The sequence below is a fragment of the Pinus tabuliformis genome, chromosome 4_1 (assembly GCF_031772625.1).
Source record: "Pinus tabuliformis cultivar Carrire ecotype Pingquan chromosome 4_1, CPIR1, whole genome shotgun sequence".
NCBI lineage: Eukaryota > Viridiplantae > Streptophyta > Pinopsida > Pinales > Pinaceae > Pinus > Pinus tabuliformis.
Window position 1 is genome coordinate 875,292,135 of NC_142303.1, and position 14,085 is coordinate 875,306,219.

Consider the following 14,085-nt stretch of genomic DNA (forward strand, 5'->3'; position numbering starts at 1 on the left):
ACAACCGTATATCCAAAACGGTCAAAACCAACCACTTTACAGTGGTCAAATCCACCAACCGTATCAGTCATACCAACATCAATTACATTATGCTGGTATGCAAAGGCCCACTGCTCAAGCGATTCCATCGTACCCTGGTTACGCTTCGCCTAACCTAAATCAACAGTTACCATTCGTGGCAACTTTAGAGTTACCCAATTTACACCGGTTAACAAACGATCCAATTGCTTATGCCCCTTGGTGGCCATCGATTCCTCATAAACTTCCATCTGACATTCCTAAGTTCAATGGAAATCCAGGTGAAGACACATCGAATCACGTGATGACTTTCCATCTGTGGTGTTCGTCGAACACCCTAAACGACGATTCGATAAGGCTTCGCCTTTTTCAGAGGACATTGATAGGTCCAGCGGCTAAATGGTATATTGAATTGCCAAGAGCCTCTTTTGACAATTTTAGTTCCCTAGCCACAACTTTCTTAACCCATTTTCAATTACCGATAAGGTATGAAACGGGAAGAGAGATATTAACCAACTTCAAACAGACAACTGCCACCCATATTTCTGATCATATACATGAGTGGCGTCGTCGTCGTAGGATGGTGAAAACATACGTTCCCGATCAGCTGTTAGCTGAATGGTTTATAAAGTCGTTACTTCCTGCTATAACGGAAGATGTGGCTAAGGGGGGTGTCGTAACAGAGGAACAAGTTATCGCTCGTGCACAGTATTTGGACTTAGTTTATACTCAGTCTGGCACGCTCTACAACAAAATACCTGACGCCCCTAGACCAGAATTTTCAATTCCTCCTCCTCCTAAATCAAATAGTGACTCTCATGCTGGTGACGGTGTGATTGGCACGGCAAACGTGAAATCGATAAAGGCTTCGTCAAAGAAAGCCCTTAAGAATTCGGATCAAAATGCAAAAGAAGAAATTCTTTCTTCGGAAGTAAATGCCGTATCAGAAGATAAAGGCAAAGAAACCAATCAACCAGGAAGCAAGAAGAAGCAAAACAAAGGGAAGAAGAAGAAACAGGGTGAGTCATCCCCTGGAAAAAATTCTTCAAACCCTCCTGGGAAGGGGAAACAAAATTATCCATGTCTGATATGTGATGATAAGGATCATAGCACAAAGAATTGCCCATTCAAAGCTGAGTTAAAGAGGTTCTTTAAAAGTTCCCAAACCTCAGCTGTGTTAACTGATCCATTTCCCAACCCAGGTCAAAATCTAGTTGATAGTGGAAATGCTTCCCCGTCGCAAGTACTTATGTTGTCGGTTTCGAAACAGCAGAATGATGCTTTGATTTCGACAAGGAACAAAGATTATGGGAATCCTCAGCTGTCGAACGAAAAAGGTAAAGATCAACCAAGTAGTTCCACAACAACTTCGACAGAAGTTGTACCACCCATCATCCCTGAATTAACAATAAAACCGCCAAAGGGTGTAGTACACAAGTCGACATTTAATCCTCGCGCCAGAGCGGTGCAACATTATAACATAGTGGAAGATTTGGCCCAATCGCCATCCGCTATGTCGACTCTTGAGGTGCTACAAAATTGTCCAACCCAAAGGCAGGCGTTGTTATCAGCAATTGGTGGGGTTGATCCTAAGGATTCCAATCTTGTATCCTTTGATCACAGGGGATACGATCCTCAGTTACCAGCTCAATTAGCTTTCCTGATTCAAGTGAAAGCCCTCAACAAAACTGTTCACAGAACAATAATTGATGAGGGAGCATCGACATGTATTATGTCGATGAGTTGCTGGAAAACTTTAGGATCTCCAACCTTGTCGCGATCTTCGACGACATTAAAAGCTTTCGACGGAAGGACTTATACCCCATACGGTATCCTTAATAACTTGAAAGTTGAACTAGGAGGAAAGACAGTAGAAATTGATGTTGAGGTCATTGATGGAAATCTTGACTATAACATCCTACTGGGTAGACCATGGATTTATGCCATGGAAGCTGTTGTGTCGACTTATTTTAGGAAGATCGCATTCCCGTTTGAAGGAGGGATTACGATCGTCGACCAACAGAATTTCCTCCCTAATGGTTCACAAGTTACAGGAAGCATTCCCATGATCCATGAGAGCAACCATTCAATTCAAGATATCGGAGTGGGATTATTGAAAGACCCCACATTGATGGGAACTTTCGCGCTACCACCTCCTATTTACATAGGAAATGTACCGTTTGTAGCAACCTGCAACATGATATCTTCCACGAAGGTCGACATGGATCGTTCAACGGTCTTGCCCCCAAGCCCTTTAGAAATATTGTAGCAATCAATGTTTCAAGCATGGGAGACGAACCCAAATCAACGCTCGTCAAGCGTCTGGGTAGATAGGTCTAGAGAATATGAAACCCCATTAGATCCTTGGTCGAAAGTACATGGGACTGACGAAGGAATCTTACAATCAATGTTGATTGAAGGGGCACCATGGAATGATCACCACCATCGTTCCCTTCTTCTGGAATATGAAGAAGATACTCAAAGTGACCTTTATCGCCCTTCAGTTTTTGAATTCCTAACAAATACTGTAAACACGGTGGATTCTGAGCGAAACCTATCCAATATTGAAGAGACTATAGCCATAAATATCTCGACTAAAACAAATGTTGTAGAGAATATTTATGTCGGCAAAGGTTGTTCCCCTTCAGAACTGGAAATATATAACGCTCTTTTTCACGAATTTAGAGATGTCTTTGCTTGGTCATATGATGAAATGCCAGGCATTGACTCGAGTATCGTTGAACATGAAATTAAAATGTATCCTGATGTCAAACCAGTAAGACAACGGCTTCGGCAGGTGCACCCCAAGAAAGCCGCGGCCATTAAGGCAGAAGTTGAAAAACTTCTCCATGCTGGATTCATCTACCCGGTTCCTCTAACCGATTGGGTATCAAATATTGTCCCTGTTATGAAAAAACAAGGGACGATTAGAGTGTGTGTTGATTATAGGGATGTAAACCAAGCTTGTCTGAAAGACAACTACCCTACACCCTTCATCGACCAGATAATTGATGAATGCTCCAGATGTGAAATCTTTTCATTTATGGATGGATTTTCCAGGTATAATCAAATAAATATCCGCCCACAGGACCAGTCAAAGACTGCATTTATTTGTCCGTGGGGCACATTCGCTTATTGAAAATTACCCTTTGGTTTAAAGAACGCCGGGGCGACATTTCAGAGGGCAATGAATTATGCCTTCCATGACATCAAGAACATTGTTCAACCTTATCTCGACGATCTTCCGTCTCATTCGCGAAAGCGGACTGATCATCCGCAGCATTTAAGAGTGATATTTCTACGTTGCCGACACTACAAGATAAGACTCAATCCACACAAATGTGTGTTTTGGCTTTGTAGTCTCTAAGGATGGGATTCGTCTCGACCCCGGCAAGGTTCAGGCAATCATTAATTTGCTTCCACCTTCAAATTTGCTTCAGATTCAGAAACTCCAAGGGAAAGAAAACTTTCTGAGGAGGTTCATTCCAAATTATGCAGAACTTGCTAAGGGTTATACTCGTCTTTTGAAAAAGGATGTACCTTTTGTCTGGGACCAGGTGGCGCAAGCTTCCTTTGATGCTCTGAAAGATTGTCTAGTAAAAGCATCATTAATGTACGCCCCGGACTATCAAAGAGATTTTAACCTGTATCTGGCTGCAGCGGATACGACCATTGCGATGGTTTTAGTTCAAGAGGTCGATGGAATAGAACATCCTATTTATTATTTAAGTAAAAACTTAAATGATACAGAAAGTAAATATTCTTATGTTGAAAAACTAGCGCTTGCAGCTGTTCAAGCGATTCAAAGGTTTCGACATTATGTCCTCTTTCGGAAAACTACCATCTTGTCAGATTGCAACCCCATGACTTATACACTGTCGTGACAGTTGCTGGGGGGCAAATATTCGAAATGGATAGTGATCCTTCAAGAGTTTGATCTGGAATTTGTAAAATCCAAATCAAAGAAAGCTCTAGTTTTCGCAGAATTATTATGTGATTTCCCATCGTCGTCCAACGATGAAACATCGGAAGAGTCAATCGTGGACGAATGTTTGTTTCTCATGTCGGCAAGCGATGAGTGGTATGGAGATATCATAGTTTATCTCCAAACCCAAAAGTTCAGGCCTAACACCTCTCGCTCCGAACAAAAACATATACGATACCAAGCAAAAGACTACATGATCGTCGGTGATACACTTTACCGTCGTGGTGTCGATACAGTTCTTAGGAGGTGCCTTACCCATGAGGAGGCCGAAAAAGCCCTAAATGAATGTCATTCAGGCGCGTGTGGGGGGCATCAATCTGGATATGCAACAGCACAAAAAATCTTACGAGCAGGATACTTCTGGCCAACCATCTTCAAAGATTGCATAACCGCAGTCAGAAGTTACCATGCTTGTCAAATTTTTGATAGCAAAACCAGACGACCACCCGCACCTTTACAGCCAATAATTGCTGTTGGGCCCTTCACCAAGTGGGGCATCGATTTCATGCAATGTAACCCCACCTCGACGGGGGGCATGGGTATATTATAGTCGTTGTTGACTATTTTACCAAATGGGCCGAGGCGATGCCTACATTGGATAACACTGGTGAAACAACTGCCCTTTTCTTTTTCAATCATGTAGTTGCCAGGTTCGGCGTACCACAGGCTATAGTTACAGATCATGGGTCGCATTTTCGCAATCACATGATGGTCGAATTAGCTGCCAAGCTAGGGCTATCTCACAACAACTCTACCCCATATTATCCGCAAGCCAACGGACAAGTTGAAGCAATCAACAAGGTCCTGAAGCGTATGTTGCAAAGGATGATCGGGGTTCATAAAAGAAGGTGGCACCTAATCCTGTACTCAGCCTTGTGGGCTTACCGAACGTCGGTAAAGAACGCAACCGGGTTCACACCATTTCAACTGGTGTATGGCCTGGAAGCAGTCTTGCCAATCCAGTGCGAAATTTCATCGCTTAAACTCGCAATCGATCTCCTCCCTGGAACTTCAGAAGAAGAGGCTCGTTTCTTGGAATTAATCCAATTGGATGAAACCCGTCGTGATGCCGCTCTAGCTAACGAAGCTCATAAGAAACGAGTCAAGGCTCAGTTCGACAAAAGTGTCAAACCCCGTGTCTTCTCAGAAGGTGATTTGGTCTTGCTTTATGACCAAGAATCCGATAAATTGGGAGCAGGTAAATTCAAATCCTTATGGATGGGCCCCTATATTGTTAAAAGGGTATTAGCAAAAGGAGCCTACGAGTTAATGGATTATGACGGAATTCCACTGGCTCAGCCCTGCAACGGGCTGTACCTCAAGCGTTACTGAGCTTAAATAGTAACCGGCATGCTTTTGTTGTATTTTGTTTTCGCTAAAGTATTCGTTCTGGTCGAGTGATCCACCTTTTTCATTTGTTTCAGATGTCAAACCTTCTGGAGACATGTGTTGGATATGCCGACGGAGCGAGTCGTAGTTCGCGGAACCTATCCTCCGCAGCCTGGGCCATTTTTTATCCAAGCGGTGAGTTAGTAAGTTTCAGAGGTGTATGTATTGGGCAATCAACGAATAACATCGCTGAGTATAGCGCATTGATAGAACTACTCTCTGATGCCATCACACGTGGCATACGCCAACTAATTGTCAGGCTAGACTCACAGCTCGTAATACTACAACTCAATGGTATATATTATGTTCGCAATCTAGCTATTTATCGCATGTTCCTAAGGGTTAAGATCTTGGAAAGACGATTTGATTCAGTTCAATATCAACATATTTCGAGAAACTTAAACACATTAACTGACTCATTAGCAAACTATGTGTTAGATAGACATTTGCAACATTTATAAAAAGGACACATCATCAAAGATTGTACATATGGATCATATAACTCAAACAGAATAAAACTCAAAAATCAAAATATATAAGCTGTTTATATAGTTCATACATAATGTTCTGTAACCAAGAAAAAATTGGTCATATGACCTAAAACTCAAAAAGATGCTAGGGGGCACCCTAGCCTAGTGGTGCTCATGATAGCATGTCACGAACTGTGCAATCATGCGCAAGAGACGAGTCCATCGTCTAGGTACACCGGTAGTGTGTCGCTGCAGCTGTAAAGGTAACTCATCAATCCTCACATCGGGAATGCCGAGAGTAAGGCTCTCAACCTGCTCCTGCACAGCTGTAAGGGTCTCAGTATCGTCAAGGTCACGAATAACAGCTCTCCTAGCAGGCTCCACTGCCGGGGCAGCAACTGGCGGTCTCGGACGAACTGCTGGACGAACAGGACCAATATCTGCATGCACCCAAGAGTACAATTAAAAGTCTTGATAGAATAAAGCACAGCAACATTATAAATAAGAACAGTAAACAGTAATATGGTCAAGGAGTTTACCAATGGCACCCCACTGTTCGTCATCTGGTAGCACCAAATCCGGATCACCTCGGAAATCCATACCCACATATGGACACTCGGAAAACGCCATCTCCTGGCGCTCGAACCACCTGAAGAAGGCCTCAGTAAAAGTAATCTGAGGTTGACCAGCATGCCTAGACATGTGGTCGACCCACCTTTGCATGCGTGGCTCGGTCGGAGAAGGCAAGTCGAGTATAATATACTGAGGCTGCATCAGTGGGATTTTCTCCCAGGCGAAGGCAGTCAGAATAGAACCAAATCCAAATTTCTTCAGCTTCCCGTCCTTTACCTTAGTCAATTGACTTTTCATCTGAACAAGTACTGCATCACACCAGTTGAATACTTTCGGTTGGAGACACTCCAAGGCGTGCTGCATATAAGATCTGTTGGCAACATGTAGAGATGCACTACCGGCCATCCTACCAATGGTATACAGAATGGACCTGAGAGACCTGTCAGTAATCTCACGAATAGCAATCTTGCCGTCTCTGCTCGGCTGAGAACCTTCCCTGCAATACTGGCGGACATAATCTCTGGTGGAGTCGGTCCCCCGAGCCGTACCTGATAAGGAAATGGGGGCACCTCGTCTTGACAACCCAGTCAAGAAGTACATGTCCTCTATAATCAAGGGGGAAGAAGCACCTCCAGAGCTCCAACAAACCAAATGCAAATGAAATGGTAAATGAGAGGTAAAAACACCTTTTAATGGATTTTTACGTAGTTTAAAGTGAAATATTAGGGTTATAATCTCATTTTCATGCAAATATTATTCATTTCTAACAAAGTTTGTTGCAGTAATTGAAAATGCAGTACTATACTTGAAAAGAGAAAAACTAGTAATGGTAAAAATCAAAATTTTGACCATATAATCGAGCAGTTTTACTGCGGAATTTATGCTCGTTAAAAAATAGAAAAGCGAGATCCGAGCAGTTTTAGCACATATTTCATGCTCGTTAAAAAATAAACATAAGATTGAGCATTCAAGCTCATTAAAAAATGAACATACCCCGGTAAATAACCATTGTGATCGTAAATTTATTAGCCATAAAAAGCCTTGGTCGTGTTTGCACCTGCCACCTCCATTCCATTTGGCCAATCGTTCACCTCCATATGATTGTTTACCTATTTTGAGGAACAACTGCGAAGAGTGATTTCACTTAGCCATCCTTGTGACACTGCCGTGATTGGAAAATTCCAACCTGTACCTGGAATCTGCTGCTATCCCTGTTTATCACTCGTTCCTCAAAAGACGAGTCTTCTTTGAGCTCTTTTCATTTGACTCGTAAAATATGAAAAGTTTGCCGAGTTTTGGCCTTCCAGCTCATTAAAGTGACCGGAAGAGCTATCCCTCCTCTAGATTTTAATCTTTTTGGACCTGAGGGATTATTACACAAAAAGGTCGAGCGCTTGTTTTATTCGGCTCGTTAAAGTTATCGAAAACTCATCCCTTCTGTATTGTTTTATACTTTTTCGGACTTAAGGGATTAGATGACGAAAAAGGAATTTTTGGAGTTAACTTTCTGTACCTTTTTAGACTCTCTAAAAATGAAAAGGACCGAGTTTTCCTTGTCGTTAGACTCGTTAAAATGATTAAATAGCGACAAACTTGTCTTTAGACGAGAACGAGTTTCCCTATCGCTAGGCTCGTTAAAACATAGTGATGGGCTTGCCCGAAGGGCATGTTATAGAACAAGCATATGTTATCCTCCTCAAGCTTGACAAAAATAAAGAGGTACTGGTCAGAAATGACTGGGGAAAAATTAGGAGAACCTCAAAGCTTTAATGGTAGCAAGTCGCTCTTGAACATGACACTTTTCCTCCGTATCACATCGGGTTGGGTTGTTTCATTCGCCGGTCTCATCACCATGGTCTTCGCCAAACCATCCAAATTTGGGGTAATGCTACCGATCCATCGCATCAGTGTCGTTATATGTTCAAGAGATGTTGTTCAGAAAGAGTCAACCATGTCCCATCCACTGCCATACATTATCCTTCATCCACCCATGATCGCCACCTTGAATCATATTTCACAGATTGTTTTCACCTCCATTAAAATCATTAGCTCCGTTCCGTGTCACTGATGTGGGATTCATTAAGGCCCTCCTTTGACGGATCGCTTCTTGTCGACTTCAGCTCATTATCCAAGAAGTTGATCTAGGAACACCCCCCCCAGTACTTTGAAGCTTGCATGCCTCAATGGCAAGTTTCTCACTTCCGGCGACAGGTATACATCAATGACCTTCGACCAGAAGATTTTGCATGGTGTTCGATGCCAAGTCCTTTATTCACACCATGTGAATTGTACTGCAGTACCTTGAGGGTCATTATCATTATCGGTGATTCCTCTCGCGCTTATTAACGGTTTACATTATTGACCAGTAATCAAGCGATGTCTTTCCATGTTCGACTTCAGCGCAATTCTCACATGGATCGACTTGTACTTAGAGTGAAGATCGAACGAGTTTGAAGACCCCGGATCTAGTTTCATCCATCCGGGCTGCGATATATATTCAGGAAATATAAAAACATTTGACATGTACATCATTGCAGCAGATGATCATCCTACTCAAAGGATGATAATTTCAGCAGAGAATTATCAGTCTACCATCAGACGATCGTCTGTTATATGTACCAAAATGAATTTATAAAGCTGAGCATGGGAATGCCCGCCTCGGCTAGATCATGAAAGCAGAATGAAAAATAATGTATTGTATTGTATTTTATTACAGGTCAACTCTCAGCGATTGAATGAACTTCGGATCCTCCTGATAAAGCATTTCACCCGATGAACGACCTCATACTTTAGGGGGCAACTGTTATAGACATTTTTGTGCCTTACAGCATGAAGCATGAAATGTCAATAATCTAAGGGATCCAAAGTCCCTAAACATGTTGTTCCTGCCCCTAGAGGAACAAGGTCAGCAAACCACAGCACTAAATATCAGTTCTCCACCTGAAAAAACTCAAAAACAAGCCAATTCTGGATCATGTCAACTGCTCCACTGAGCATCTGCACTGAATGTCAACTGCTCCACTGTGTACCTGCGCTGAATGTCAACTGCAAGGAAGGCTACCTGCACTGGGCGAGTTGGGACAAGTGGCACAGTCATTCTTCAAGGTGTCAATGCCCAGGAAGCTTCCAAAATGACACTTGGATCAGGGAATTCAACTGGTGATGAGTAAAAGGGTCTAGATCTCCAAGTGGAAGCAAGAACCTCCAAGTGGACTCAAGAACTGAAGAATAACTGAAGTGGGAGAAGACACTAGTCAGCTTCATGCCAGCTACAAGCTGACTCATCCTTTCTCCAAATCTCCTATATATAGAGCTCTCTCATGAGGTGTAAGGAGGCTGGAATCTTGTGAATGTAAGGAAGTGCTGTTGGTTTGAGTATAGAACTATTGGGTGATTTGCTTGAAGGAGGTGAAGAGGAGATTTCTTTCTGCTGGGAGGTGATGCTGGATTGGGCCTTCTATGGTTGTATCACTTCCTGAACTTTACTTCTTCCATTAATAAAGCATTTGAGGTTCTTCTATATGCGTGTGTCTCAATGGTGTATTGCTATACTTGTGTATTTGATTTATTCTAATCCTTGAATCAATTTTGAATGTATGCTTCTTGTAGTTTCCCTCTCTTGCCATTTTGTAGGATCTTGGTGTAGCTGGTCAAGTGAAAGAGCAAGGAGCTGGGAGCAAGCAGCAAAGAGAGAAGATTGGATCAATCATTAGCGGAAGACAACGGTTAGTGGATCTCTTTCTCTCCTCTCTTACATCTCATAAAGAAGTAATCTCGAATAGCTTTGCTTTGATTGTTGCTGAGGTACTATCACCCTTAGAGTGGGATAGGGTCATTCCGTATTGGATACTTTTCCCAACAACAGCTTCCTCCATGGAATCTGACGAATCCGAATCCTCATTCTCCACAAAGTAATTTTCAGCTAGGAACACCTCCCATGTCCGCTTCTTGTCTTTCGAAACCTCCACCAGGATGATTTTCACCAGCCCATGGTGATAGAGGGTTTTCCTCTAAATTGGCCCCCTCTCCTTGTCAACCATCGACATCTTCATAAGAGACATTCTCAAATAATATGACAAATTTAATGGCTTGTCATGAAAGTGGGCGAGGAGCCGAATGTGAAACAAGAATGCAATCCCAAAGTGACCTTCACACGTTATATATATTTACAGGAAATACAACAAGTTCTAGTACTTAATTTTCAAGAAATCATGTGAAATCCCCTTACTCCAGTTGAGGTCTGAATGTTGTTTGGGGAGGAAAGACACACGCAAGCCCTTGTTGAAACGTTGGTTTTTAAGCTAGCGTTCTCCCAACTATGGAATTCCACATGCCCGTGCTACCAAACCCTTGGTCAACCTGAATTCGACATCCCCAACTTGAGCGTTATCGTCATTCAGATTAAGGGTGAAAGACTTTGTTACTTCCGAATTGTGGCCGCTAAATCATTGGAAAAATGGCAGCAACCCTGCTTTTTCCAATCTCACCTTATTGCGAGGGTCGGCTTCTAGCAACTCAAGCCCTTGCAGATCGAAGCGAATGGGGGAACGCAATTTAGACATGGTGAAAAGCGGGAAGACAGGACACATGCAATTCTTTGCAAATATCAGGTTAAGATTTTGCAATGGATTCACGCGTTAAGGGAGGGCTTAATATGGAAAGTTATCAAAAGCACGATATTTTCGAGAGACAGGTCGTGATCATGATTATGATCATGATCCAACCTGCAGAAAGATATGGAGAGTATGTCTACTGGTTGTGTCAGAATCATAGGAATTGGGTATGGAGCTGGAGCTATAATTCACCAGGTCACGACCGTGTTTTGCCCCAAGGGTGACCATAGCCAAAAAAAAATCATACAAATGTTAAAAATTAAAGCGTTAATTACCCTTTACCTTAAGTGTCCTATCGCCGGCTATAATTTACTATTATTACCTTCCAATGGTCTAGTCCTTGGATGACGTGTGGCTGTCCTTGAGATGATAACCCACTTAATAGTTAAATCATATATATGACTTCATAATTAATGACCTCGACTAGTAATTAAAATCTATCAGTACTTTAAATAATTTAAGTTAACGCTCTCTCTATGGTTTTTGTTTTTCAAAAAATCAGGGTTTCACTGCAGGAAATGGAACTGTGACTGCTGAGCCTTCTGTAGGAAATGGAACTGTCACTGCCGAGCCTTTTGCAGGAAAGCGGACCATGACATGCAGAGCTTCTACAGGAAATCAAACCATCAATGAACACTTCTCCTTTTTTGTGTACAGTTCACTGCACATGAATAAAGGTGTTGATGTCGAATGTGCAATGAGCTCATTGGATTACCAGCCATTGAGGTCAGCTGTTATCCAATGTGAGGCCCATCACCTTTAATGAGAGCAAGCACCAAGGTACCCTGATGCATCCTATCGGGTGTGAATTATTGAGTTTTTGTCAAAACCCCCTGTAGGATCCAGCAGTCAAGGAGCCATAGTGATTCCCCATTGCTTCTGGTGAGATGATCGGTCATTAGGGCATACAAGCTTCAAGTCATAAGACTCTGATCTTGCACCCAGATAACTTGCTAATGTCAATGGGCCAAGATTGTTGGAAGGAGGGCCTTAAGAAATCCCACATCAATCCAACATGAGCAATCCAAGATTAACTGAAAACATAATTTATTAAGAGGATCCTAAAGGGCCTACTGACCTGTAATTTTAATGAGCCCAAGTTAGTCCATGCTCGCCATATTTCAATTTTAGAGAGTCTGAAACACTTGGAAAATAAGACTCTGAGGGGGTTCCTTTTCTGTAACTAGTCCATTGGGCCCGGAAAAAGAAATAAACCTATACCCAATAGACATTCCTCTCATGGTTTACTGAGCATGAGGATGAACAGAGTGAGCTCATTGTGTCAGCAGGAAATCAAGAAGAGATAGTGGAAGGAATGACTTCTCTCACCATCTCCAACTCTCGTTTCTTCACAATTTCTTCCAAACATTCCTCCATGGATTGGGGTTTTTGATATAACTTGAGTTTGTGCCCATTCACCAGGAAGGTAACATTCCCATCATCAATGGTTTTAACCCAAACGGATCCATTATCAGAAACTTTCTCAATTTCATAGGGGCCCAGCTAATGTGTGTTAAATTTTCCTTTAAAGTTCTTAAATTTTAAATCATATAACAATTCCTAGTCTCCCTCTTCGAATTGCTTCTTTTTAATGTATCTGTCGTGCCATTTAGCCCGTTGTTGCTGAATCAAGTCAGTATGATGAAAAACATCTTTCATATTCTCATCCAGCTCATTGAGTTGCATGATTCTCTACTGCTGAGCTTCGTCAAGGTCTATACCCAAATCTGATGCCATCTTAAAAGTTCTAATCTAAAATTCAATGGGCAATAAAACTTTCTTTCCATACACCAATTCATACAGAGAAAAGCTAGTGGTCTTTCTCCATGTGATCCTATAGGCCCACAATACTTCAAGAAGTCGGTCAGACCAATCCTTCTTATGTAATTTCACTATCTTGGTAGGGATTCTCTCCAACACCTTATTTGTTGGTTCCACCTTCCCATTGGCCTATGGATGATAAGGGGTGGACTTCCGATGAGTAATCCGATATTGCACAATTCCCTGCATAAGCTTTGACACAAAATGAGTACCTTGATCAGTGACTATTTCCCTAGGTACCCAAAATCTTACAAAAATATCATAAAAAATAAAATCTACCAATGCTTTCTCTATTGCTCTAGGTAGTGCTCTTGCCTCCACCCATTTCGTAACATAATCAGTACAAACTAAAATATACTTCTTACCTTTGGACATAGGGTTGATGGGACCTACAAAATCAAGAGCCCACCTCTCAAAAAGTTCTATGAGAACCTATGGCTGCAAAGGCATCTCGTCTGATTTTATAGGCCGCCCTGTTCTCTGGCAGTTGTCACACTTCCGGACATATTCTCTTGCATCTTTAAAAAGACTCGGCCAATAGTAACCTGAGCAAAGGATCTTGTAAGCTGCCCGCTTGTCTGCAAAGTTACCTCCACATGGTTCATCATGACAGACTCTGAAAATGTCATAGATCTCATCTTCCCTCACACACCTACATATAATAAAATCAGGTCCAGTGAAAAAAAGATCTCCCCTAATCCAAGAGTAATCAACACTTTTCCTAATAATTCTCTTTTTCTGATTAGATGAAAAGTAAGGAGGCAACTTTCTTGTAGCAAGGTAATTGGCCATGTCTGCAAAGCAAGGTGTTTTAATAGAAATAGCAAACAAATTTTCATCTGGAAATCTATCATTAATAGGAACATCCTCACCTGCATGGTTGAGTCTAGATAAGAAATCAGCTACCTGATTTTCCTTTCTAGGCCTATCCAATACTGTGATGTCAAATTCATGCAGCAACAAAAGCCACCTAGTAATCCTACCATTAGTAACTGGTTTATTCATGAGATATCGAATGGCAGAGTGATCGGTGTGTACAAAAACTTCATAGCCCATGATGTAATGTCTAAACTTATTAATAGCGTAAATCACAAGAAGGAATTGGTTTTCAGTTAAAGTGTAATTCAGTTCTGTAGGGGTTAAATTTTTACTAACATAATCAATAACATGGGTTATACGATCCCCCTTTTGTCCCAGTACTACTCCTATGGCTAAT